This window comes from Ictalurus furcatus, chromosome 22 (genome assembly GCF_023375685.1).
Source record: "Ictalurus furcatus strain D&B chromosome 22, Billie_1.0, whole genome shotgun sequence".
Classification (NCBI taxonomy): Eukaryota; Metazoa; Chordata; class Actinopteri; order Siluriformes; family Ictaluridae; genus Ictalurus; species Ictalurus furcatus.
This window is the reverse complement of record NC_071276.1, coordinates 16,379,220-16,406,060: the sequence shown is the minus strand read 5'-3', so window position 1 is coordinate 16,406,060 and position 26,841 is coordinate 16,379,220. Positions and strand designations below refer to the sequence as shown.

At 38.8% G+C, this 26,841-nt stretch overlaps 1 protein-coding gene across 1 annotated transcript in view; it reads right to left on the bottom strand.

Annotated features, from left to right (window-relative positions):
- The window catches only part of hs3st1l2 (heparan sulfate (glucosamine) 3-O-sulfotransferase 1-like 2), a 28,184-nt gene extending 2,228 nt beyond the window's left edge, over window positions 1-25,956 (bottom strand). The window contains exon 1 of the mRNA XM_053610155.1: window positions 24,767-25,956. The gene's annotated coding sequence lies outside the window, so the exon portion shown is untranslated. The remainder of the gene's footprint in view (window positions 1-24,766) is intronic.
- Window positions 25,957-26,841: the final 885 nt, after the last annotated feature.

Sequence of the window (26,841 nt, the reverse complement as noted above, 5' to 3'; positions counted from 1 at the left end):
AGGTTCTCAAACATCGTGAATGTTCCACAATATTAAATGTAACTATTAACAGTTAAAAAGCTCAACATGGTGTTAGTTATACATTCAATTTGTAATCATTATCAAATTGCTATGGTATAAGTGGAATAACATCCTTCAGACCATAGTTTCTCAATGAATAGGTATAAAAATATTTTTTTAAACAATGTGATTTCCTTTAAATTAAACTTTTTTTTTTTCCTTTTATAGCTAATTTGGTTTTACTCTGTTCAAACTGTTAAAAAGCTCTACACAAATAAAACATCATTATTTCAAAACAATGCAAAGAAAGGTTAATTTTGGTGAAGGCTATTTTAGGTAACCAAAAGTAATTTTATAGTAGACAATGACAAGACCACACAGATAATTCAAGAGCCATAAAGGAAAACATTTCAAAACAAACATTTTCAGGCAACAAGTGAGGTACAACCCCGATTCCAAAAAAGTTGGGACACTGTGTAAAATGTAAATAAATGTAAGCAAAACCGAATGCGATGATTTGCAAATCTCATAAACCCAGATGCTATTCACAATAGAACACAGAAAACATATCAAATGTTAAACTGAGGAAATGTACAACTTTTTTTTTTTTTTTTTAAAAAAAGGTAATTTTGAATTTCATGGCTGCAACACATCTCAAAAAAGTTGGGACTGGATCAACAAAAGGCTAGAAAAGTAAGTGTTACTAAAAAGAAACAGTTGGAGGAACATTTTTCAACTAATTAGGTTCATTGGCAACAGATCAATAACATGATTGGGTATAAAAAGAGTATCTTAGAGAGGCAGAGTCTCTCAGAAGTAAAGATGGGATGGAATCTGGATGGAAGCATATGTTGCTCTAAAACCTGTTTATACATTTCAGCATTGATGGTGCCTTTCCAGATGTGCAAGCTGCCCATTCTATAGGCACTAATGCACACCCATACCATCAGAGACGCAGGCAGTATTTGTCTGACCAAAGAACAGTTTTCCAATTTGCCTCGGTCCATTTTAAATGAGCTTTGGCTCAGAGAAGACGGTGGGGTTTCTGGATCATGTTCACATATGGCTTCTTCTTTGCATGAAAGAGCTTTAACCAGCATTTGTGGATGGCACGGAGAGCTGTGTTCACAGACAATAAGTTCTGGAGGTGTTTCTGAGCCCATGCAGTGATTTCCATTACAGAATCCTACCTGTTTTTAATGCAGTGCCGCCTGAGGGCCCGAAGATCACCGGCATGCAATATTGATGTTCACCCTTGTCCCTGGTGCACAGAGATTTCTCCAGATTCTCTGAATTTTCTGATGATATTATGTACTGTAGATGATGAACATCATTACGATGAACAACATTATTCTGAAATTGTTCCACAAATTGTAGACGCAGTGTTTTGCAGATTGATGAACCTCTTCCCATCTTTACTTCTGAAAGACTCTGCCTCTCTAACATTCTCTTTTTATACCCAATCATGTTACTAACCTGTTGCCAATTAACCTCCAGCTGTTTCTTTTTAGTAACACTTACTTTTCCAGGCTTTTGTTGCCCTGTCCCAACTTTTCTGAGAAGTGTTGCGGCCATTGAATTCAAAATTACCTTATTTCCCCCCTTAAAACGGTACATTTACTCAGTTTAAACATTTGATATGTTTTCTATGTTCTATTATGAGTAGCATATGGGTTTATGAGATTTGCAAATCACTGCATTCTGTTTTTATTTACATTTTACACAGCATCCCAAATTTTTTGAAATTGGGGTTGTATTTTATGTGATATTTTGTTGCTTCATCATTTACCACTCATCATCAATCAACAACTTGAGCTTAACTGTAGTCCTATATGTGTAGTAGAGCTGAGTGATTTAGAGGTCTAACAATCTAATAAATTCAACGCGTGGTCATTAATCTTCTTCTCAAGGTGGTGGATTGCAGGCGCTTTAGTGAAATGTTGTGCGTATGTCGCCGTCTAGCGGACGCTCACAGAACTACATCTAACTCCTGTAACCATGCTCTTATATTAATCAGTCACCGACCTGTACATGCCATTTGTATTAATACACAGCGCGGTTGAATTCTTGATTCTGATTGGTCAGAAGTTGTGCATTCATTTGACAACAAATGGCTTGGAAAGTAGTTCCAGCAGTAACATAAACAATAGGGTTATGTTAATGCACTGTTCTAAGAAGTTACTGTTTTAATATTAAAAGATCATACACAGGGATTTGTATGGGCCTTTGATCATTTATGTCGTTAAGTTGTTTTGATTCTGTTCAGGGGTTGAATAATTTTGAAACTGGAGAAAGGAAGTTGCATTTTCAGTTGAATTTGGGGAAACCATGTGAAGCATTTGTTGTGTTGAACTATTTCAACTGCTTTTGTTTGATTTGTTCATTGTGAACAGCTGAAAGTCTGTACATTTTGACAATGTAGGGGTTTGCACTGGGGGTTGAATAATTTTGATTGTTCTTTTACATATTCACCTGCACTTTGTTAACTTTGCACAATGCTACTAATTGCGCTCTCTCTCTCTCTCTCTCTCTCTCTCTCTCTCTCCTTGGCAGCACAAGACCATCCGCAGGCAAATAAGCCAGGCTTCAGTCTGAGGACTCTCTCATATTTGGCAAACATCAAATGTGCATGAATATTACTGCAGGATATATTGCATCACTCTCAATAAGTCACGAGTTGTAAAACCAGTATGTAATTAACACATAAATAGATCTGAGCACAGGTTCCTATCACTGGTCCTGGAGTACCCCTTATCTTACAGATTCTAGTGTTTTCCCTGCTCTCAACACAACAACAGCCCTTCCTGAATTGAAATGGGTGTGTCTGAGCAGAGAAACCACTAATGTGTACAGGACAGTGGGTTCTCTAAGAACAGGGTATGGGAACCTGTGGGCTGGAGCTAGGCACGTCCCTCTCCACATCTGAAATAGGTCTAGTTATGATAAAGTGGAAACATTTAGGAGCTGCAAAATATTTATAATATATAAAAAGGTAATCAAGCTGAAGGAAAAACTAATGTTTAATACTGCTAAGATTGCTGAAGGCTATGATTAAGCATGTTGTTCAAGCTGTATGATTTTCAGTGAATTTCTTGTCTCTTTCTGGACTCAGGTTTAGGCTGGCCACGTCGCTGAAGGCCTGATGGGGTTGGTCTTAGTGTACACTTGCCTCCCTGTTGAGTTGTGGTTATTAATTTGCTCGCTCTCTGGTCTGGAGCAGTAAGGCCTTGTAAACAAGCGCTGCTGTTCCTGACTTAATTGCTCCGCTGGGAGCTGGTGTGTAGGCCTCTTGGCCTCCCGCGCGCCACTCTGTCAGCCAATCATGTAGCACTCGAGTATGAAGCCTCTTCCCCATCATCATTTAGCGCTACAAGCGTCATCAACTCCGCCATTATGGACAGAGTGTCCATAATGTCTCTCACTTCATTCCCCGGAGACAAAGTGGTTCTTAGGATGACAATTTGACAGCTGTTATACTGAAATATCACACTCTAGTCTGCCATACGTAGTCACAGTTTGGGATATTAACGTCCATTTGCACTCCTGAGCAGTTTTTCCCAAAGAGTTTTGTAGACTTCAGTGGTTTAATAACAGCTTTTAATGATAGCAGCGACGGGTAATTGCGGAACGAATCGTTAGTTTTTGAGCACTTCTTTTAAAGTGAGAGGCAAATCGATCCACAAGCATGAATAACGAACCAAAAGTTTTCACAAAGTTGCTTTGTTTATTTTAATTGTCCCTTTTCCTACTGTTCTCATACTTGACTCGTATACTGCTGTGACACAGGCCTTTCATTATTAGTACTTAAAGGTGCTATATCTTAATATTTTCAGGCATTTTTATATTATTCCTGAGTGGATATGAAACATTATTAGGTTTATTTTGAATATCTTGCTTAATGCCAAAATATTTACTACATTTTTGTATGGTGCCTCTCCAACAACGCCTATTTTGCCTGACACTGCCCGCTATACATTACTATTCATACAAAGTTCATCAAAATTCATTCATATTTATTACTTGATTACATAAAGTCCAAAATACAGCTGGCCTGAGTGACAAAATATGAGAACGAGAAATAAAATGTCCAACACGGAGGGAGGCAAGATGTGTCATTGTGGTGAGCTTACTAAAGTTTTTCAAGAGAAGAAAATAAAAAGTAGAAATCAACAGTAGAAACAAAAAGTAGTGGTAAATTAACCCACTACACAGGAATACACTGATTCATTATTTAATGTAATGACATACTGAGTCAAATCCGAAGCTTATAATTATACTGTTTGTAAATGTGCTGTGCTGTGAGTATAAAAAGCTGGAACAGCAGAAGTGAAACTTAACCCACTGCATATGGATTTGTTTTCTTTGGGGGAAATGACTTATGAAAAGAACCATTTAATAAGTCTCTTTTTTTTAACTTGTCATGTTGCATAATTGTGTTTTTAGCTAGTGTTGATTCACTGGTGTCACTGGTAAACCCCACATTGAAAATTAGTGCACCCTCACCCTCACTACTGACTCATTTCATAATTTCTAATCATTTCCTTACAAAATTCAAAGGACATCATGGATGCCTTATATTAGTGTTGAAGGCCTAATTTGTTCATTCAATCCCACAATGCAATGCAATACGTACTGTGAGTGCCCAAATGATGTGGTGCTCTGCTTCATCTAAATGCATATTAGAACTGACTGTGGTGCAGTTCATTGCTTTTGGTTCTGTGTCGACCTGTTGTTCCTGCTGCTTTCAGGTCGTCCTGCAACTCCTTTCGAGTGACTGCTGGCTTCTCTCTTACCTTCCTTATCATGAGTCTGAGTATGTTGTGAAATCCTGCATGGTGCACCTGTCCAGGGTTGATTAGTTGTCGTTCCATGAACTTTCCACCTGCATATTATCTGACTACTTGTACTGACAGGGATGTTTAAGGTCTTAACGGCTCTGTAGCTTTTTTCCATTCGATTGTTGCTTAATAATATCGTCCCTGATTACATTAGGAAGCTCCTTCACCAATTTTTCTTTCAGATATATACTGTTGGAATACTTTCATCCCTGTCAATTTCCTTAAAAAAAAAAAAAGAAGCTATATTTGTTTATGGTTATGAATACATACTTTTTAGCTCATATTTAAGTATAAAGTCAAAAGACATTACATATGTAAATGTGAAGTGGATATAGAGTATGCACTGAAGGTATATTAAATAAACACCTGGAAAAGTGCCTGAATACTTATTTCCTATCACTGTACTTATCATCTTGAAACTAGCCTACTGCATTGCATTGTAGGGTTTCGTGAATACACTGGATATTCTACACTGTTCTGATAAAAAACAAAAGGACAAAACCTTCAAAATTAGTGCACTAAAAAATTAGTGAAGAGGCTGTCGTCTTCAAGACTGCATTTTGGAACCACTGGCTTGTACAATATTTCTACACTAAAGCTCTATTCAGACTGCAGTAGTTTTACGTGGGGAGGTGGGGTAATGTAATAATTATTGATGACTCTGGGATTTTAGTTTCATCCAAACCCTTACATCAGTATGTGGAAAAATTACACCATGTTTCCTATTCCTTCTCTAAAAGTACCAGTAGAAATAGCCCCATGTAATGTAGAGTACATGTCGTACAGTATATTGACATATTATATCCTGTGGGTAAAGAGTTTTCACGCTTCGTCTTCAGTATGCAGAGACATTCTTTTCTATCATCTGCTGCAGAGAGCAAACCCGAAAACAAGCATTGAGAAATTTTAAAACACAAAACAACAAAATATAGATGATATTTCAAAGGATTTGAGTTCCTAGCACAGGTAGCCTACATTTTATGTGCATATAATGATCAAGCACAACATGATATGAGGCACATGTAGTATGCTTCAAAGAACATTTGGTGTGATGACCCTGCATAAGTGCAAGTGAGGATACTCAAATCTTGTTCTGTCCAAATACTACTACTTCTACTTCTACTACTACTACTACTACTACTACTAATAATAATAATAAAGGTTACATCAGGCATCATAATAGGTTCCTTGGTTTGTCTCTCAGGGTGTTTGTCTCTCTTTAGAAGTTCTAAATTGGTTTTGCTTTTAAAGAAAACCCTTTTTAGGAAGCTACAGTTAGAATCCTTCTGCAGATGTCATTCTGGGGAATGGGTTAAAGTAATGAAATGAATGAAAACCCCTGTAGTCTGAAAGAATTGAATCTATAAAATACCTACATTTTGGACATCTACTAATAGATTTCTTCTCTGGTGGTGGGCGAGAACTGGAGACGGATAGTGATATAGTTTTGAAAGTCTGAATGTTTCTGATCTGCTGCTGTTAAGCACTTGAGCGTACCTCGACCCCCATGTTCTCCATTTTATGGCAGGTCTGGAAAACAGGTGGCTTACTTACTGCTTAACTGCCATTATAAAAGATAGCAGGTAATAAGAAAAGGGGAATATAAACAGTCTACAGTAATGTGTTTTTGCCTTCGCATTGGCACATGGAAAGTTGTACCTGTACCTGTGTACTGTGATCGCTTCTTTCATTCTCTTTTTGTCTCTAGCACACAGACACATTCACATAATGCCTCCTCCAGCTCTTCATCGAAAAACTCTTTCTATTACCTTCACTCAGGTCGTGAGATTGTCTCCAAACAACAGAAACATCACATCTCCACTGTGACAAAACAATTACCCAGACTTCATTACACACTGCTGACTCTGTAATTGTATTTAAAGCCTTAATTATGCTGAATGAGTTCCATGGGTTACAGATGGAAGTGAGCTCAGCTTCTTTGGTAAATGACCCTTGAAAAGAAATGTGGCAGATAAGTTTTTTTTTTCTTTCTCCACTCAAGTCACTTTTAGCACTTCAATTCACCAAGGAGTTTGAAAAGAAAAACAATGTGTCTTACAAAGTTAAGGGTATCACTGGTGCATGCAGTCACCATACTGTCCCTGATGCTGCACAGAAGGCAGAATCTGTCAGAAACACAAGTGTGCTCATTTAGAGAGGGTTGATCAATTTGTCTTATCGAGGTTCTTGTGAGTTTGTTTAGGCTAGACCATCTCAAGATGGTGTTGGAGTCCTTGTTTGGACTAAATGCTCTGTTACAAGGTTTGTTTGGCTAAACAGGTCAAATATCATGTGCAAGAAAACTGTGGGAACTGGTCGCTATTTTGTCTATAATGGCATACAATGAACTATATACTTGAAACCCTTTTTTTTAATGGCATTTTGGCACACGCCCTTATCCAGAACAACTTACATTTGTCTCATTTATACAACTGAGCAATTGAGGGTTAAGGGCCTTGCCCAAGGGCCCAACAGTGGCAGTGCTGGGGCTTGACCTCCTGACCTTCTGATCAGTAACCCAGAGCCTTTAAGCACTGATCCACCACTGCCCCCACTTAAATGCACTTAAATGTGTAGTACTGATAGCACATATCCTTACACCACAGCCAACACAGGAACAATTTCAAATCCAAAATATCTGGTTTAAGCTTTTATTTTTACATCAACAGGGTGCTGTTCCTGCTATTTGCATTGATAATGTGTGAGTACAGTAGTTATTTTGAACTCCACTTGTGTTATTAACACGTAATTCATTTCACACTCAGCATACTAATGAACCACAGCAGTCTTCACCTACACATCTAGGAACACAGTAGGAGCTCAGTAAGAAAGCAATCAGCGTAGTGTTACATATACAATGTTGTATGAAAAGATGCAAGAGTTAGGGTCCCTATGACGCATCCCTATGATGACACTGCCATCCGGGCCCAGTAGTGGTCACTGGAGGGGTGTCATTAATCTCTCTGTCCTGTCAATCAGAGCAAAACTAGCCAATCGTGGGTGTCTGTGAGCTCAAGTATGTGGAAGAGGGCGGATAGCACTTTCCTCTACCCTGTGAAGCAGCGTGAGCAGCAGTTTGACAAAATGCACTTGGCTGACTTCATGTGTTTCAGAGAAAGTATGTGTTACATTACATAAATCCAGATAAATCTGAAAACGCATCTTTGGCCTTCTTATGTTTGGCCTTCTGTCCACACTGAGACGGTGTTTTTGTCCAGTGAAAACAGAGCTTTTTTCAAAAACGCTCTCCCAACAGGATAAATTTGAGAAAGCGGAGATATTCAAAAATGATGTATTTTTAATCATGTGATGCAGTCATGTGACCCATTCAGCTCAAAACAAATAAGACGGTGTACGACGTTGTACTGCAGTTGTTGTGCCTGGTATCCAGGATGATAGCGTTGTAAAGATTAATGCCACTTTTTATAAAGCTTCTTGCATTTTTACACATGCGTGGTTTAGGGATGTAAGCGTTTTCAGATGTTTCAGTCTGGCCGAGCAAGTTTTGGAAAATGTTTGAGAAAGGCAGTGTAGAGAGAGAGCATTTTAAAAGGAAAATGCAGTTTTCAGATCTCTCCAGATTAATGTGGATGCAGCCATAGTCTTTACCCTTCCCAAACTGGGGAGGGGGTGGGGGACAAACTCAGCTAATTATTGCATAATGTAATCGTCCATAAAATGAATTGTACTCAGGCATTAGGACATAAACTGGGAGTCGGACTGGGATCCCTCAGGACAGATACAGATACACACGTGACTATTTGGAGCACTGAACAGATGCACATAACGACACACACACACTTCCATGTTCAGAAGCTCAGAGTAAATGTGTTCTCACTGTTGCACTGCCTGTCCTCTCATCACTCCTCCCTCCTTTTCTCACAAACCCCCCCCCCCCCCCAAAAAAAACAACAACTGACGGACCTAAGGCTGTATTGAACCTCTGCATGCACCTAATACTAAATAAAGATCCAAAAACTCCAGTGCAGATCATGCTGATGCTGAATTTATTTCATATCTTAAAGCTGTATGCAGATTTTTCAGGTTTTGTTTGGTGAATTTATTGATTTTCTAAATGGACTCCCAATTTAAATAAACCTATATTATTGTAAATGTAGCTTTTATTGTACAAAGTGTAGGTGATTTGAAAAAGCTTAGCGATGAGCGATGTGGGTGTCTTTATCAGACACCAACAGACGTGTTATGACACATACACACCCTCTCCCCGCACCGAGAACACAGAGTGTATCTCTGATACACACTCTACCATCTCACACTGTGTAGTTTAATCCTCTTCCCTAAATACCACTACTCACTGCAAAAGAAGCTCACTGACTGCTCTCTTGCTGACACACACACACACACACACACACACACACTTACTTTTGCTTTTCTTCCTTAACCACACTTCTGCTGACTTCTCTGCTTTTGGAGTGACTCCGTTCTGATTTCAGGGTTCAGTGACCTTAACAGTATGTTACATGGTCACGGACACACACACACACATTTTTACTACATTTATTTATTTCTCCTCTTGTAATGGACAACATCCATTAAACCAAAGGCAAGCAGTTAGCTGAGAGCCTGGATTCGTTGGTATAAAGTATCTATTGTTCATGTAATTGTTTGCTGTATTTTTATGATTGTCAAGTTATCTAGCTTGCTCTGAAACAGAATTCGAGCTAATGCTAGACTACTCTTTTCTGACGTTTTCTCATTCTCATCTTCTGGCTGAGAGATTCGAACTGCATATTACAAATGTGACTGTGGCTTATGATGCTACAGCGCCTATGATGGACTAGTGGAAATGTGTTTCGTAATGGATAAATAAGTTTGTGTGGTTGGTGTAAACAGCGCAGAATTAAAAGCTAAGGAGTATGAAAATGTCTGAGGCAAACACAACTGCACTGATAGGGCTTGTAATGGAATGTAATTGTGGATTAAATACAAAGTGGCTCACATTATAAAGCCTTTTTATCTGCCTAGAAGGCAGGAACATAGTATGTGTGAGCACATACACACACACACACACACACACACACACACGTTTGCCTATGCTTATGAGGACCTTCCACTGACATAATCATCATCCTAACCTTAACTTTAATAACCAATAGTAAACCTTTTGGCTCTTTTTTTTTTTTAAAGCTAAAATAAAAGCTACAGAATTTGTACTTGACCTTGTTTATCCCCACAAGGTCAAAACTGTCAGACATTCCTCTCCTATCCACCAAGATATAAAAATTTGCCCACAGAAGCAGTTAAGGTGCCTTTGGTGGTGCCTTTGGTGGTGCCTTCGGTGTTTCCAGTAAGCCTCAAAGACATTTTAAGGCCAAGTTCTCCTCTCCTCACACAATAAAAGGAGGATTACAGTGCATGTGTGGGACCTACGAGACGGACGGTAGGCAGGAAGAGGACAGAAAAAGGGAGATAATGGAAGAGGTAAGAGTGGAAGAGAGCGAGGTAGTCTGTAGATAAGACTGTTCTTTCCTTTGGAGCCTATGAAAGGCCTGTCTCAGTGTACACTCGACACGCTGACCCGCACCGAATCTACATGGCCTTTTGCACACAGACACCCAGCTGTGTTTCAAATTACTCTCTTTATGAAGCTCCTCACTATCCTCCCTATGCCGTCTCTCGCCCCCTTTATCAGTCCCTCTCTGTCAGACGCGCTCTCCGTTCTCTCTATCTCTCCCTCTCTCATTCATTCACTCACGCATGAAGATCTGGGTCAATCGCATCAAACACTCAAAAGTCCCCATTGCACGTTTCTTGAATCAGTAATGAGAAATTTGGCTCTTTGTGTGTGTGTGTGTGTGTGTGTGGTGGGTTCTCTGTGTGTTTAGGCTGGGGGATGGTTAACTCTGGGTTGGCTGGGTATCTGGTGCCAGGGGATGGTGTGTGTGTGTGTGTGTGTGTGTGTGTGTGTGTGTGTGTGTGAGCATGTTGGGGGTATGCTCTAATTAATGGAGTTGTTGAGTATGGCAGCAGTGCCGCTGAAGCTTCCTGCATGTTGCACACATGTCCGTCTGTTATCACTTGCTCAGTTTTCACACTACTGTACGTGCTGCTTCGGTTGAGAGAGACAGCGTGAAGACGGATTTGGAAAGTGACAGACAAAAAAAATCCCTACTCTAGAACACAAAGAAGGAGATAGAAGATAAAACGTTACTCCGCCTTTCTGTGATCACATCAGGGGTTCCAGGTGTTTGTTTTCTTTCCAGGCTTATTCCTTCACTCCAGCTTTATTCCTGCTCATTCAGCTTATTCGAGTACACGCTATATTTCAAATGATATTTGTAAACAATGTTAGATTATTCTTCACTAATAAAAACTAATCATTAAAACCCTTGAGCTATTGTTTTAATGAAGGAAGTCGCGATAGAGCGCAGCGTTGTATGCAAAAGTCAGCATACACATGAGAACTGCATTCATACCAAGGAGACGTTACTTTTTTTTTTTTTTTATCATGTGACTTTTAACAATAATTTCAAGTAAGTAATTCTGTCATTTTTGTGCAACATATGTGCAAAGTCAAATTTGGAATGTTTCATTTGAATCACAATGAATCACAATCATGTAAAGATTAGAGATGGCACCAATCCAATATCCAGGATCAATGTCGGGCTGATACTGACAAAAAATTATGGATCTTGAAAATATTCAAGAACTTTATACTTGGGTACAGTTTAACTTCATACATGGATTTCCTACACTATATGGCCAAAAGTTCGCGGCCACCTGAGCATCACACCCACACTTGCTTTGTGCACAGGGGCATTGTCATGCTGGAGCAGGGTTGGGCCTCTTAGTTCCAGTGAAGGGAAATTGTAATGCTACAGTATACAAAGACATCCTATACAATTGTGTGCTTCCAACTTTGCGGCAACAGTTTGGGGAAGACCCACATATAGTTATGATGGTCGAGTGTTCACAAACATTTGGCCATATAGTGTAGCAACTGAGTCAGAATTTTGTATTAGATTTAATAACATCTGAAATGAAGACAATTTTTTGTTTAACAGTAGACTTTTGAACCCTACCGGACATAATAATCCATGATACCATCACATATTTCACCCTGCATTAGGATAACTGACAACCAAAGACCCGAAAGCTGTCAAACTGCAGCTACAGAGGGGTGAAGGATTTAATCTGTGGCTTGTAGGTTGCCTGAGTTTTGTATTCTCTCTCTCTCACTCTCTCTCACTCTCTCGCTCTCTCTCGCTCTCGCTCACTCACTCACTCTCTCTCTCTGTGTAAGCAAGAGATAAAGAGGAAGAAGGAAAGCGAATGTAACATAGTGCGTAATAGGGAGAGTAGTACACAGTATATATATATATATATATCTTTGGTATATTTGTGTGCGTAACAGAATGGTGTGTGCACATGAGTGGGTTGAATATATGGCACTGTGATAGCAACATCAATATGGTCTGGACAGGAGTGAGGGTCCACTGTTAATCTGTCACACAGTAGGGGTAGTGGGTAAAGATGTGAGAATGGCAGATGGAGGTTAGATGGAACTGGTCAATATGACCAAACACCACTGAGCCCTGGAGCCTCAGTGCTTCTTTAAGGTCAGCGTGGCGTGACGGATGACCTGTTATATGCTTTCCTTTAGGGAATAGCTGCATGTTTGGATATGAAAATGTGGCAGATAGGACAGAATTGTCATTAGGACTTGTTGCTACACCACTGCCTGGATTCTAGTGATATGAGTGCAAATACAAACTAAATATGGCAGGGGTCAAATCCATTTTTTCCAATGCAAGAGTCAACATCTGCTTTTAAAAACACATCAACATCAATCTGGAGTCCATCTCTTCATTATTAAACTGGTACAGTATACTAGCTCTCTTTAACTTCAGTATCAGTTATTGTGTGAGAATAAAACAATGGCTTTGGCTTTATAAAATGATGTTCCAGTGTGTTGTTCCATTACTTTCAACCTGTCTCACCTTAGTCAATCACATCTGTCCTGTGCATCACTCAATTTATATTAACTTCCATAGCTCAGAACCTCCTATATTTTAAAATAGCTGATGCAAGGTGGGAGTAGTGAGCATACTCAGATTAAAAAATAAATAAGGAATAAGTAACAAAATACTCATGCTAAATGATAGCCAAGACAGAAGTAACAACAATACACAATACTCACTCTAAACTATAAACAAGTCAGACATACCAAAAATACTCACACTAAATCAGGTACATATACTCAATTAATAAACGAGGCAGAAGTACCTGAAATACTCACTAAACCATAAATGAGGCAGAAATAACAAAAAATACTCACACGAAACAAACGAGACAGAAGAACAAAAATACTCACACTAAACAAACGAGGCAGAAGAACAAAAATACTCACACTAAACAAACGAGGCAGAAGAACAAAAATACTCACACTAAACAAACGAGGCAGAAGAACAAAAATACTCACATTAAACAAACGAGGCAGAAGAACAAAAATACTCACACTAAACAAATGAGGCAGAAGTAACAATAATACTCTCTAAACAATAAACAAGAATTAACAAAAATACTCGCTCTACCAGATAAACAAGGCAGACATACCAAAAATACTCACACTAAATGAGGCAGAAGTAACAAAAATACTCACTCTAACGGAAAAAAACACAAGTCAGACATACCAAAAATACTCACACTAAATGATAAATCAAGCAGATATACTCAATTAATAAAAGAAGTAGAAGTACCTGAAATACTCACTGAATGAGGCAGAAGCAACAAAAAATACTCACACTAAACAAACAAGGCGGAAGTACCAATAATACTCTCTAAACAATACACAAGAAAGCAGAAGTAACAAAAATGCTCACACCAAACGATAAACAAGGCAAAAGTAACAGTAAAATACTCTCTAAGCAATAAACTGGAAGGTAGGAGTAACAAAAATGCTCACACTAAATAATAAACAAGGCAGTAATAACAACAATACTCACACTAAGGAAAAAAGGTGGAAGTAAGAAAAATACTCACACTAAAGCATAAATACCACACTTATATAGCACTTTACACTGTGTCTCATTCACCCATTCGGTAGCAGAGCTGCCATGCGAGGCGTTAACTTGCCATCGGGAGCAACTTGGGGTTCAGTGTCTTGCCCAAGGACACTTCAGCATGTGGAGTCATGGGCTGGGAATCGAACCGCCAACCCTATGATTAGTAGACAATCTGCACTACCACCTGAGCAACAGCCGCCCTATGAGGGTGAATAAACTATAAGGCAGAAGTAACAAAAATGCTCACACTAAACAATAAACAAGGATTAAACAATAAGCAAGGCGGAAGTACCAGCACCGGCCGAACCTTAAACACCGGCATGGTTCAGCTACACACCACATTGAATAAGAAGTGAAACACCAAAGCACATTTCTACCATTTCTTTTATCATTCAATGTGGTGTTCAGGATGTGTCTTGTTTTAACGAGCGTTCATTAGAAGTTGCTCAGCTGAGGTCATTTTCCTCAGGGAAGGAGACAGAACACACGTGTAGATCTCCTCTGAACACCATATCCACAGCTGATGCCACAGTTGGTGCCTTGTTACAGCCAAATGAAGCCCATGGTGACGATAATGGAACAGTCTGACAGTTCAGCACTAAACACACGCATGAAAGCACATCACAATATGTCCATGTTTTTATAAGATAGGATGTGCTTTTTCTGGTTTCATCAGTATGGACTGTGTGGTTCAGTTTGGAAGATTTGATTAGCCTTGATGGATTGAGACCCTGATGTTGAATTAGATATACAGAGTAACACTGTAGCTTCTTGAAAGACAGATGCATGAAACCCGGGATGCGGAATTGCAGAATTACTTTGGCTCACCGAGTATATGCGACTTCAGTCAATAATCCTGATATCACAACGAACACAATAGACTGATTTGTGTCTACTGCTGCTAGCTACGGTTCACGTCCTGCTGATGGGCTTTGATGGCTAACTCTGAGAATAAACAGATAGCGGTAAAACTGGTTTGATGAAGCGAACAGTTGGAGGGTGAGAAACGGGTGGTGCCAAAGAAGCATTTCCCAGTCTCGTCTTGCAATGCCAATTAGTGTTGCAGGGAGAGAGTTGTCTAGAAGATGGATGAATAGTGCTGTCAAACTGGAAGCAGATGCCAGGCATTGTGTGTGTGTGTGTGTGTGTGTGTGTGTGTGTGTGTGTGTTTGCACCCTTGCGTCTGTGAGTCTCTCAGCAACTTTGCCATCTTGAAGTAATTTGTTTGGTTCCACTTTTTAGCTCCTTTTGTGTCTTTTGTGCGTTTTCGATGCCAGGTCCTTACTATTGATACATCCTCAAATCTCCTTCACCACTAGACATAAGAAACACAAATTTTGGTTCTCCAAAACAAGGATTTGGTGGTTATCAATTTTATTTCCTGTTGTTTTCTTCTTCCTTATTTTATTTATTTATTTATTGCTAATTGTTCTGGTAACTTTCTTGTTTGGTGCGCCTCCGCTTTGTTTTCCTGTACTCTTAAACAGTTCTTTCTAAAACAGTTCCTCGTGGAACCTTTAGAAACCCTCTGTTGTAGTGTTGTAGAGTGCTACATAGAACCTTTAAGGTTTCCTCCAAAGACTGTTGCTGTCAAATGTGTGAAACTACCAGGCAGCTAACAATTTGAGGTTATCAGAAAGTTTTCTGAACAGTCCATTTCTAAGAACCTGAACTTTTGGTTCCTAGAACATTCAACCTGTCAAGTTTTATGGTTGGAATTTATAAATGTTCCCATACCAGTGCTGCAACCAGTTTGTCATCTCTATACTTCTGTAAAACTGTCTGACTTGGGGCATTTTTACACTTTGACACTGCACCCAGGATTGATCCATTGTCATTGTCATCTGATTGGTTACAAAAGTGTTGATTGATATTCTGTAACAGCGGCTTTGACGGTAGTTCTGCCTGCAAGGTTTATATTAATGAGCTTGTTCTAATATGTAATCCTTTCTATAGTGACAACTAATTCACAGGGACCTGTACAGTACACATAAGCTTCGTCTCAATTCGTCTACTTGCTGTACGCTATGCGCTAAAGATATGCACTCTTTTTGTGAAGAAAAAGGACATACATTTGAGTGTGTAGTAAAAGAGTATCAAAATACTGGGACATTTTGACACACCATGTAACGTTGTTGTCTAGTTATGCACACTGTCACTGTAAACAAACTCCTCTGTGCATTACTGCTTTTCACCATTTATTATTCCTTATATAATTTATACTACATATTTTAATTTACCATTCCCTTGATTTATTTTTCCACATTTCATTTACATCTCTCTAAAATGTAAAACTCCTCCACCCTTGCGCATGGATTTGTGGGCAATATTAGCTGAAAAAGTGTCCATGGACTCACACTTGGAAAATCTACCAGAAATAGTAGACCGGTTCCATCGGGATACTCGTTTCAACATACTATAATTTGGGGCACACTAATTCTAATCTCAGATACTATTTACGAAGGATAGTAGACGAATTGGGATGCAGCAGTAATCTAAGAATAATAAAAAAAAATGTAAAAACTTTGATATGATTATGGTTTCTCTGTGGAAATGTTTATTTAGCATTTCTGGAAGGAATCGCTAGTGTCAGCATTCATAACAATCAGTTGTACAACTATAGCTTTAAGCTTTCCTACAACAGCACACCCTCAAGTGTTGTATTCTTTAGTTATTGTCCCATAAATTTTTTTCATGTATTTTTTGTGCATTTACACTTCTTTATGGTACCCTTGGACCTCCGGGGTTGAGGGTTCGAATAATGTGTGGAGTTTGCATGTTTTCCCCGTGCATCAGAGGTTTCCTCTGGGTACTCTGGTTTCCTCCCCCAGTCCAAAGACATGCGCTGTAGGCTGACTGGCATTTCCAAATTGTCCGTAGTGTGTGAAGGTATATGATTGTACCCAGTGATGGGTTGTCCCCTACCTTGTGCCCAGAGTTCCATGGATTAGGCTCCAGGCTATCCCCCATGTCCCTGTGTAGGATAAGGAGTATGGAAAATGGATGGATGGATGGATGGATGGATGGACACTTCTTTATTTTGCTTGACACTAAATCACAGTTATGTTACAGCTTTTTTTGTTGTTGTTGTTGAAGATTCTCATCTATACAATAATAATTCAGTTCAAAAATTAAGTTCAAACTTACTTAAGGCCTTCACACGGTGTGGTTGCACATGGAATCACTTAAAGTCAACACCATACTGCTTCTAAAAGTGCCATAAATTGGCTCCCTGGACCACAGTCAGGTTGGAGAACAGCTTTCACACTCAGCAGTTTTGGGTTGTTAAGAGTGTGCGATTTTGCAGCATGGCATATGGGAGTAGACCCGCTAGTGTAGAACAAGTACAAAACAAAACAAAAAGTATGCATACTGGCACACATACTCCCTCACATTCCCTTTCTGCCGTTGTCTCTCACTCAAATACAATCAAAACGGATACAAAACCCAAACTGTAGCAAGGAACCATATCGCCTGTCTGTGTGTTTTGTTTCAACAAGATAAGAGAAGTTGTGTTAGCGTGTGTGTAGTCGTTCTGCCACTGAGGTCTGATCTGTGGGGGTCTGGATGGAGAACAGGAGGCTATTATGCTGTTGTGATATGCTGCTATGGTTTTGTGTAGTCCTGCTGTGTTGTGCTGTGTCACACTGAGTTGTGTTGTGTTGTTTTGTGATGCACTCGGTCGTATCAGATTGTGCTGTATAAGCTTGGGACATGCTGTGCTGCTCAATGTTGTGTAATACTCCAATGTTTTATGACTTTATGCACCACATCTGTGCAAGAACTTTCACGTTTCTCTGTACTGGGAAAAGAACAGAAATGCAGTTGACTTGAAAACGTACTTATTATACAAGTCAACAGGTAGTTGTCGAATTTAGTCCAAAAACCTGTTTTGCTGTCAAAGTTTGTTGTGTTTTGTTAAAAAAAAATATTTGTTGATGCACACAGATAAGAATTTCCCTCCTCTTTTTTCCTTTTTTAGATTTTTATTTGATCTTTTTGTTTCTCTTTTTCTCCTCCCTCACTTGGGAGTCACTTTAACAGCCCATAAAAATGTAATTTTATATATTGTTAACAAAGTCCTTACTGTGCTCCAAATACAGGCTTAAAAAAAAAAATCTGTGCTCCAAATACAGGCTTAAAAAATATCTCCACAAGGACAAACTACACAGATTTAGAGTTATTTTTTTTTTTACAAATATCTTAGACTGAAGAATTCATAAAAAAGTGTTTTGCTTAGTGGTTAGCAAGATTGCTTTGCACCTACGGGGTTGGGGGTTCGAATCCCGCTTCCGCCCTGTGTGTGCAGAGTTTGCACGTTCTCCCCGTGCTTTGGGGGTTTCTTCCAGGTACTCTATCTTCCTCCCCCAGTCTAAAGACATGCGTTGTAGGCTGATTGGCATTTCCAAATTCCAAACCCTGCCCAGGATGTTTCCCGCCTCCAGGCTTCCCCGTGACCCTGTGTAGGATAAACAGTATGGAAAATGGATAGATGGAGGTTTTCTGGTCTGTTCACATTACTGGGAAATGTGTGGAAATTCTTGTCAGGGTTAATCACACAGATTGGGTTTAAAAGAAAATCACTAGCATATCACTTTAAGCCCAGTTGTAGGGGTGTAACGATGTGTCGTTTGTTTAATTAATGCATCGATTCAAAAGATAAGGATGGAAAAGAAACAAGGCAACAACCAATCAGTCATAATCATAATCAATTAATCAAATTATATGTAAATAATTTAATAGTTTAGCAAGGTGCCTGTAACTCTGGCACTTTAAAAAGAGGTAGGTCATCATCATTCATGATTTATCAGCAGGCCTACCTGAGATTCTGCACGAAGTTGGTCACATATAGATCGTAGGCTACTAAAAGACGTATCATACGAACCAGATTCAGTGGTTCCATCAAATATTGAATCATTGCCTTAAGAATTGTAAAATCGTATCATATCGTGGTGAAGCCTGAGGTTTAAACCCCTTCCCAGCTCTCCCATGGCTCTGTACTGTGCTATTTTGCTAGTTTGCCTCTAACTGTGCTCCTATATTTGGCCGCAACTGGCCACTTTCAGATCTAATGACCCAAAAAACAACTTAAATCTATCTCTCTCTAGCACCCACACACTCACGCATACACACATACACGTTCTATCCAGCCACATGGTCCTAAAGCAATTTCCATTAAAAAAAAATTTTTTTAAGACGTATGTTTCCCTTTTTCTACACATTTGTTAATTTTCTGAGGCCAAAGTTTGTCAGAAATAGCACAAGAATGTGCATAATGACCACCCTTCCTCCCTCAGCTAGCTACACACACCCCGAAACTTCTCACTTTACCATCAGAAGAGCTGTGTCAGGACATTAAACTCATAGCAGGGGTCATGATTGCGACTGAGAGTTTATGGCTCTGAAATGACTTTGTCGCCTCCCCCCACCCCTTGAGTCCTCAAGCTCGGTATTGTACAGCTAACGAGGGAATGTGCTCACACAACTGCGACAAGAAAAAACCTCAACAAGATGCCTTCTTGTTGCTCACCAAGGTCAGACAGAAGGTCTGGTTCAGTCAATGCTCAGTGCCATGGCGCTGCTCCATCTGCCCTAATTTAGCTCAAAATATGAGCAGAGTGAGCTAGACAAATGAAACAGATCAGTCTGTGGTGCTGTTCTGAAACATATGGATCATTCTCATCATACTATGTTCATGTTCAGTGTCTAGTCAAAGCCAATGAGGAACACCAGGTCAGTCCATCTGTCAGCCAGTGGGGAATCTGAGTACTCCAGCTCCCCAACAGCTTCAGGTGTGTGTGTGTGTGTGTGTGTGTGTGTGTGTGTGTGTGTGTGTGTCCTTGTTAATGGAAAAAAAAGTTTTGTAAAAAATAAAGTTGTTGGATGTTTATATACATGACTTTCAAGCAAGTCCTATTTGCAAAAATACTGAATACAGGTTGATGGATTGAATGCTTTTCACATTTAGATGAGCTTAATTACATTTGGGAGACACATTAACTCAGGGTCATTATGCATTCTATGTTTAATTGATAATTAATTTGAATGCTTTCCCACCCTAATTACTTCATTATGGCAGAAAAATAATGCAACATGTAAAAACCAGTGTTTGAATCTGACAAGAAATATTAAAAATGTTTATTAACTTCTTATCAGATTTCAACATTAGTTTGTTGATCCGCTGTGTTTAAAAGTATTTCTAGACTTTTAATAATCATAGAATTTCAAAGATACTCCAATCAGTTATAACATTAAAACAGGTCAGAGCTGTTTTGGCGGCACAAGGGGGACCTACACAATATTAGGCAGGTCCTTTTGGTAGGTACTAACCACTGCATACCAGGAACACCCCACAAGACCTGCTGTTATGGAGATGCTCTGACCCAGTCATCTAGCCATCACAATTTGGCCCTTGTCAAAGTCACTCAGATCCTTACGCTTGCCCATTTTTCCTGCTTCCAACACATCAACTTTGAGAACTGACCGTTCACTTGCTGCTTAATATATCATCCCACCCCTTGTGAGCTGTCACTGACTATGTTTAGATGGACAACAATTATCTCATTATTGACCTTATTCTGAATAAAATAGAAGATATAGAAGATAGTTCGGTTAATGGCACACGTCAGGCCACGCCGTCTGACGTTCCCTCCAGAATTTCACGCGTCAACATACAGTTCGTCTTCGTTATGGTACCATATAGAGTTTTGGGTGTTTCATTTTTAATTTTACGAAAGCTTCAAGTGCAGTTATTTATTTGTCATGCTATACGTGCTAATAGACGACTGCTTGAAGCCATGGGCTGCATTCGAAAGGGCAATACTAATCTACTATATAGTAGCTGAAATACATGCATTTCACCTACTATATACTGTAGTAGGTAAGTATGCGGTTTCGGACGCAGCCGTGCTCCCGTGGTTGCTGTGAAACAGTTGAGCACTGCCGTGTGTGTACTTGTCCTGTCGCAAAATGCGGTGAAAACTCTTACACGACGTTAACAGTGTGATTAAAGTGTTTACACGTCAGTAACGCACTTAAATAATGCAACTGAAATAGGAATTCTCCGCATGTCTCAATTCGACTTCTGTTTACTTCGAGTATGACTTTAGTCGGATTAAGGTCATCAATAATCAATATTTACATTCTAGTTTCTTAATCAGAGTATCGTCTTAATTAGGTTAATATCAAAAGATTGTTGTCCGTGTAAACGTACTGACTGTAACGAGATAATCAATGTTATTCACGGCACCTGTTGGTGGTTTTAATGTTATGACTGATGGGTGTACTTAACCTTTCACACCTTGTCTGTTTGCCAAGTCCAAATCAGAGCCAAGTTTATATGTTTGGTTCATTCGCATTTTGTTTTGGTTTGATTTTACACAGCACATACTGTATGATAATGAACCAAACAGCAACAAAAGGATGGCTGAAGGGCAAGTAGGGCTGAAAATGTGCTCATAAAGTATGCATAAATCGCTCAAAAATGGAGAAAACCGAGCTGGCTGAATAAATGATTAGATAATTATAGAACTAGTTAAAAATATTTTGTATGCATCACATTCAGCTTTCTCTTTTTTGTCAGTTCAATTATCCACAACAATGGCCTTTCTGCAGTGCTACAGCTCAACCCAAAATACATGGCATTGTGTGTTCACTTCTTGTAGTTGGTTTGGTTTTAGGGTCAAATCACTTTCTCACCACAATCGAAGTTCAGACTAGCTCAGACCGGTTGTTTTAGTCTGCACCTGAGTTCGATTCTAAGGACTACGCACTGCATATGCAAAAGCACACGTAGAAATTATTTGGCATTACGTATATCTCTCTAGTTTGCTAATTTCAGGCTTCTGCTGCCTTTTTCCCCCCAGAAACAAGCTATTCAGTTCTGATTATTTTCCTTTAAAAGCAATTTATGAAGCATAAGTTAAAAAAGGGGTGGCAGTTAAGGTTTACGAATATTTTCACTGCAGTTAACCTTACAGACAGCAGAGGGCGCTCAAAATACAAACTGCTTCTTTAAATCCACCCATCCATTTTCCATACCACTTATCCTACACAGAGTTGCAAGGAGCCTTGAGCCTAGGAAATTCGGGGCGCAAGGCAGGGGACACCCTGGACGGGGTGCCAACCCATTGCAGGGCACAATCGTACACATATTCACACACTACAGACAATTTGGAAATGCCAATCAGCCTACAACACATGTCTTTGGACTGAGGGAGGAAGCCGGAGTACCTGGAGGAAAACCCTGGAAGAAGGTGGAGAACATGCAAACTCCATGCACACAAGGTGGAGTCGGGATTCGAGCCCCCAACCCCAGAGGTGCGAAACACGCTAACCACTAAACCACTGCGCCCCCCCGCAACCCAGTTCTGACTCCCCACACCCTGCTTCTTTAAATAATTACTGATAATTATATTATGACTTCAGATTTATAAGTACATTTTTTAAAATAACAATTTTTATGCTTTTAAATCCAGGAAATAATATTCTGTAATAAATTACATACTGTAGAGCCTCACTATCATTTAACTTGACAAATCTCTGCCTCAGAAGTTCAGTAAGTATTACATGTGAATTTGGTGCACTTTTTTAATGCCTTGTAATGCATTGCACATTAACAATTCACCTTCAATAATAATAATAATAAAAATCATTATAGCACATCAGCAGGTTGTTTTAACTTGTTTTTCCTTGTAAGTAGGTGCTGTTGAAATCAGCGGGGTCCAGAGAAAGTTCTGTAATGCAACACATAAATCCTCAGGCTGATGGCTGAGTGTCAGGTGACTCAGTTAATCCCAACTCCGTGTGCTGGATCTTAATGAGCGTCTCCTGCTATGACTCTCTGAACCAACAATTTACAATTTACTTAGACAAACTCTCTCTCTCTCTCTCTCTCTCTCTCTCTCTCTTTCTTTTTTTGGTTAAGTACATATAATTCGTTGCACTCCTACAGATCTTCCCTGCTCATAAAGTATGATATTTATTATTTACATCTACCTCTTATTAAAGCCTCAAAGTACACTGATGCGCCACAAGTGAAGTGAAGCACTGAAGTGACCCTGAAAGAAGTCGACGACCCAGAAAATCCCCCCAGCCATGTCTGAATGTCAGTTTACTTGTTCACTAATGTACTCTGAGGCACACAGATAAAACTGAAACCTTACAGTATGGTTGAGTGAGGAATTTACCCCTCTCTCCCTCGCTCTCTCTCTCTCACTCACTTTTATTTCTTTCTTGCACTCTCTCTTCCTTTAAACTGACCTGATTCTGATAATTCAAACCAACTGTTCATCTGTTTTACATTATCAGTAGAAGAGTAGAAAGCAGCTACACTACAAAAATCGAAGCCTAGGAGTTACATCACAGCTAACACATTATATGTTAGAAAAACATTTCTGAGACCACAGTAGTAACTTTAAATTCCTCTGACATTTAATCTGTCAAGTTTTCGGTGTAATCTGAAAGCATTACAGTCGAGATATTAACAGTCGAGTGATATTTTTGAATTTTGTGAGGACAGAACATTATAATAGACAAATCACACACAGACAAGTATATTTCAACATGCAACCCCCGTCTTCAAACCTCCCATGCATCCCAATTCCTCCCCGACATGCGGGTAAGTTACTGAGCAATGACTAAATAACTAATCAAATAACTAATAATAATAATAATAATAATAATAATAATAATAATAATAATAATTCTCATTATCTAAAAGCCTCCCATTAGACATCTTCAGGTGAAACAGTAACATAATTAATACAATCTAGGACACTTTTAGAATACTAGTTTTGTTGTTTTTGCCTTTTGGTTGGGATTCCTGTTCTTGTTGCACCATACACCCACATTTGTAATTCATTTTATTTAAAGAAAAAATAGAAGTAGAATTTTTTTTTTACTTCATTAAAAAACATGGGGGATGCAAACTTTTGCACTCTTCGTACCTAGGTACATTGTGTAAGAATATTATATAAAACAAATGAGCGCTTTCATCCATCAATTATTAATAAAAACATTCAGATTCTTCAGATTAGATCCTAAAATTGCTCTTCATACAATTTTTTTTTCTCTAAAAAGGTTAAAGGGTTGCCAATGTGTAGAGATGTTCAAGAGTAAAAAAATTCCACAAATATTACACCTGAAATATATATTAAAAAATCTTCCAATGTGTTTATTAAAAAAAAAATCATGTTTTAAATATGTAATGTATTTAATTTAATTTATTAAATTTAATTAAATTTATTTTTAAAATCATTTTTAAATATAGCAATGTGACACATTTAACAAACGTTACAGACCAACCTTATACCTGCCAAATTTGTTGTTAGTTATAATCATACGTAATGTAATCTTCATAAGTCTACACAGTTGGACATGTTCCATAATTTTCTTTTTTTTAACGAGAGCTTTTTATTACTGGCACACTTGTGTTGGTATTTCAAACAAAACCTACACACACTCTGAAGGGAAACCTGTACAGTGATCACTTTCATACTGAGTGTGTTTATTTATTTGTTCTCACTTTCAAAATGATTAAAAATTCCAAACTTCCTGAACATATACATTTGAATGATTTTGCCTCAAATACTAGAAATCCAGAATTAAGAAATATTTTCTAAGAATCTATCTGAGAAATATCTCAATTCAACATGATTTGTTTGTCTCCTTTAAAAATGCACACAATTTCATTTACACCTGCCTTTTTTCTTTTACAAAGCACTTCTAAAAGTGAATCCTAACCATGTCTAATAACCAACAACTCACTTCTCACACTGCTCACTTTGGAGATATTTAGTACCTAAATACATAAATAGAAATGACCTGCATAAGGGTTAAGAGATGTCACATTAGAGGAATGAGAGAGTGACATGTTGAGGTGAAATGAGAGCGAGAGCATACCTGAGTGTTTTCAGACGTGAGGTATGTCCCCGCTGTAGCCTCTTCGTGATTGCAAAGGCGATGTCTCTCGTGTCTAGATTTATGTCTTCCTTCTGTATTCCATCCCTCACTTTCCTCTCTCTTTGTGCTCAAACATTTACTTTCTCTTCCTCGTGCAACACCACTTCATGTGGCTCTGTATCAGGCTGTGTGATTGGGTATGTGTGATTGGGTATGTGTGACAAAGTGTGAATAAGTGTTAGAGAGAGAGAGAGCGAGAGAGAGAGAAAGCAGACTGCTGGTCGAATGCTCACCAGCGAAGTGTGTGTGTGTATGTGAGTGTGTGCAGCACACCGTATGAGTGTGAGCATGTGACTGAGTGAATGAGACAGAGCAAGAAGGAAGCAGCACAAACATGACGTCTCTGTGGGAAAGCCTCCCTCTCTCCCTCCCAGCCTCCCTTCCTTGCTACTTCTTTCCTCTCTCTCTCTCTCTCTTATCCCATACTCTCTTCCTCAACCCCTTTCCCTCTCCATATCTTTTATGTATTTTCTTGACTTTTGTCATCCTAACATAGGAAATCATTCCTCTTTTTGTATGCTTGTTATCTGCTGCTCCATTTTTGGAATGCAGATAGCAGTGTTGTGTTTTTTGGATGGGGGGACGCTAAAAATATTTGCCTAAAAAAAAAAACCTACAATCATGAATAACTTAAATGTGGCTGACACAAAGCAATGTGCATATTTGAGTCTATTGTCTGTTAATCTCTGAACACAGCGCTGATTCGCTGAAGGTTACTTATATTGTGAATATATACTCTGGATTTCGAGCATAGAAAATTGCATTCTACAGAAAAGCTGACTGCTTTATTTTTAGATTTAAGGAGTAAAAAAAAAAAAACTTTGTTGTGGAATACATTTTTGTGCTGTTTAATCTTTTGCAAATCAAATATAACATTATTATTTCCAATCATTAAATGAACTGAAAAAACTCATAACAAACAATCAAACAAAGAATCATAAGCATAAGCTTATTCATATTATTATATTCATTATTCATATTAACATTCGTGCAATTATCCAATCAGCCAATCACGGGTCAGCAGCGCAATACATGAAATCATGCAGATACAGGTCAAGAGCTTTGGTTCACATCAAACATCAGAATGGGGAAAAAAAGTGGCATGGGCTGGTTTGAGTATTTCAGAAACTGCTGATCTTCAATTTTCTCTAGAGTTTACACAGAATGGTGCGAAAAACAAAACAAAAAATCCCGTGTGGGTGGAAATGCCTTTTTGATGAAAGAGCTCAAAGGAGAATGGACAGACTGATTAGCCAAGAACAGGAATCTGAGGCTACAGTGCGCAAAGGCTCACACAAACATTATCTGGAAACTGCTAAAAATGCCATAGAAACTTCTCTACACTTTAAACCATGCCAGGATCTATGAATATTCACAATATGCAAATTGGAAATACCCTCATGTCCTCCTGTCAGCTCTAATAGATAGCTAACTAGTCAGCTAGCTAAATGCTAGTAAACGCACTCGCATTTATTGCAAGTTCATACAAGCTGTATTTCAGTATCTCAATCTTGATTTGCGTCATCATCGCCTCAGTGATTTAATTAACAGCAGTCAAATGTAACGTTGATAAAATGTCAAAATGACAAATTATAATGACAACCATGATTTTGTCGATCACTAACATTAATAATTAGCTATCCAGGTATATGTGTGACTACATGTGTCAATGTAGCAGCAATGAGAGTGGTATTGTTCGCATCTTTGCCTGCATACTTTCTGAACACTTGGTGGATGAAAAAAAATATCCACTAGAGGACATGTCAGGTCTGACACATCCATATTGATCTGGAAAATGTTTAGTGATTTCATGACAACTGTTCTGGGATGCATAACTGTCAGATGTTGGAGATTACTAAGAGCACTGTTAGGTTCTCTTGTCTGCCGTCATTGTGATTGTTGTCATGAACTGTGACTCTAATCAAAAACTACACACTTAGATGTAGGAGACTCAGAATACTGGCACAACTTTTTGATAGGTTTGTAGGCTGTTTTTTGTTTTTTTATATTGAAAC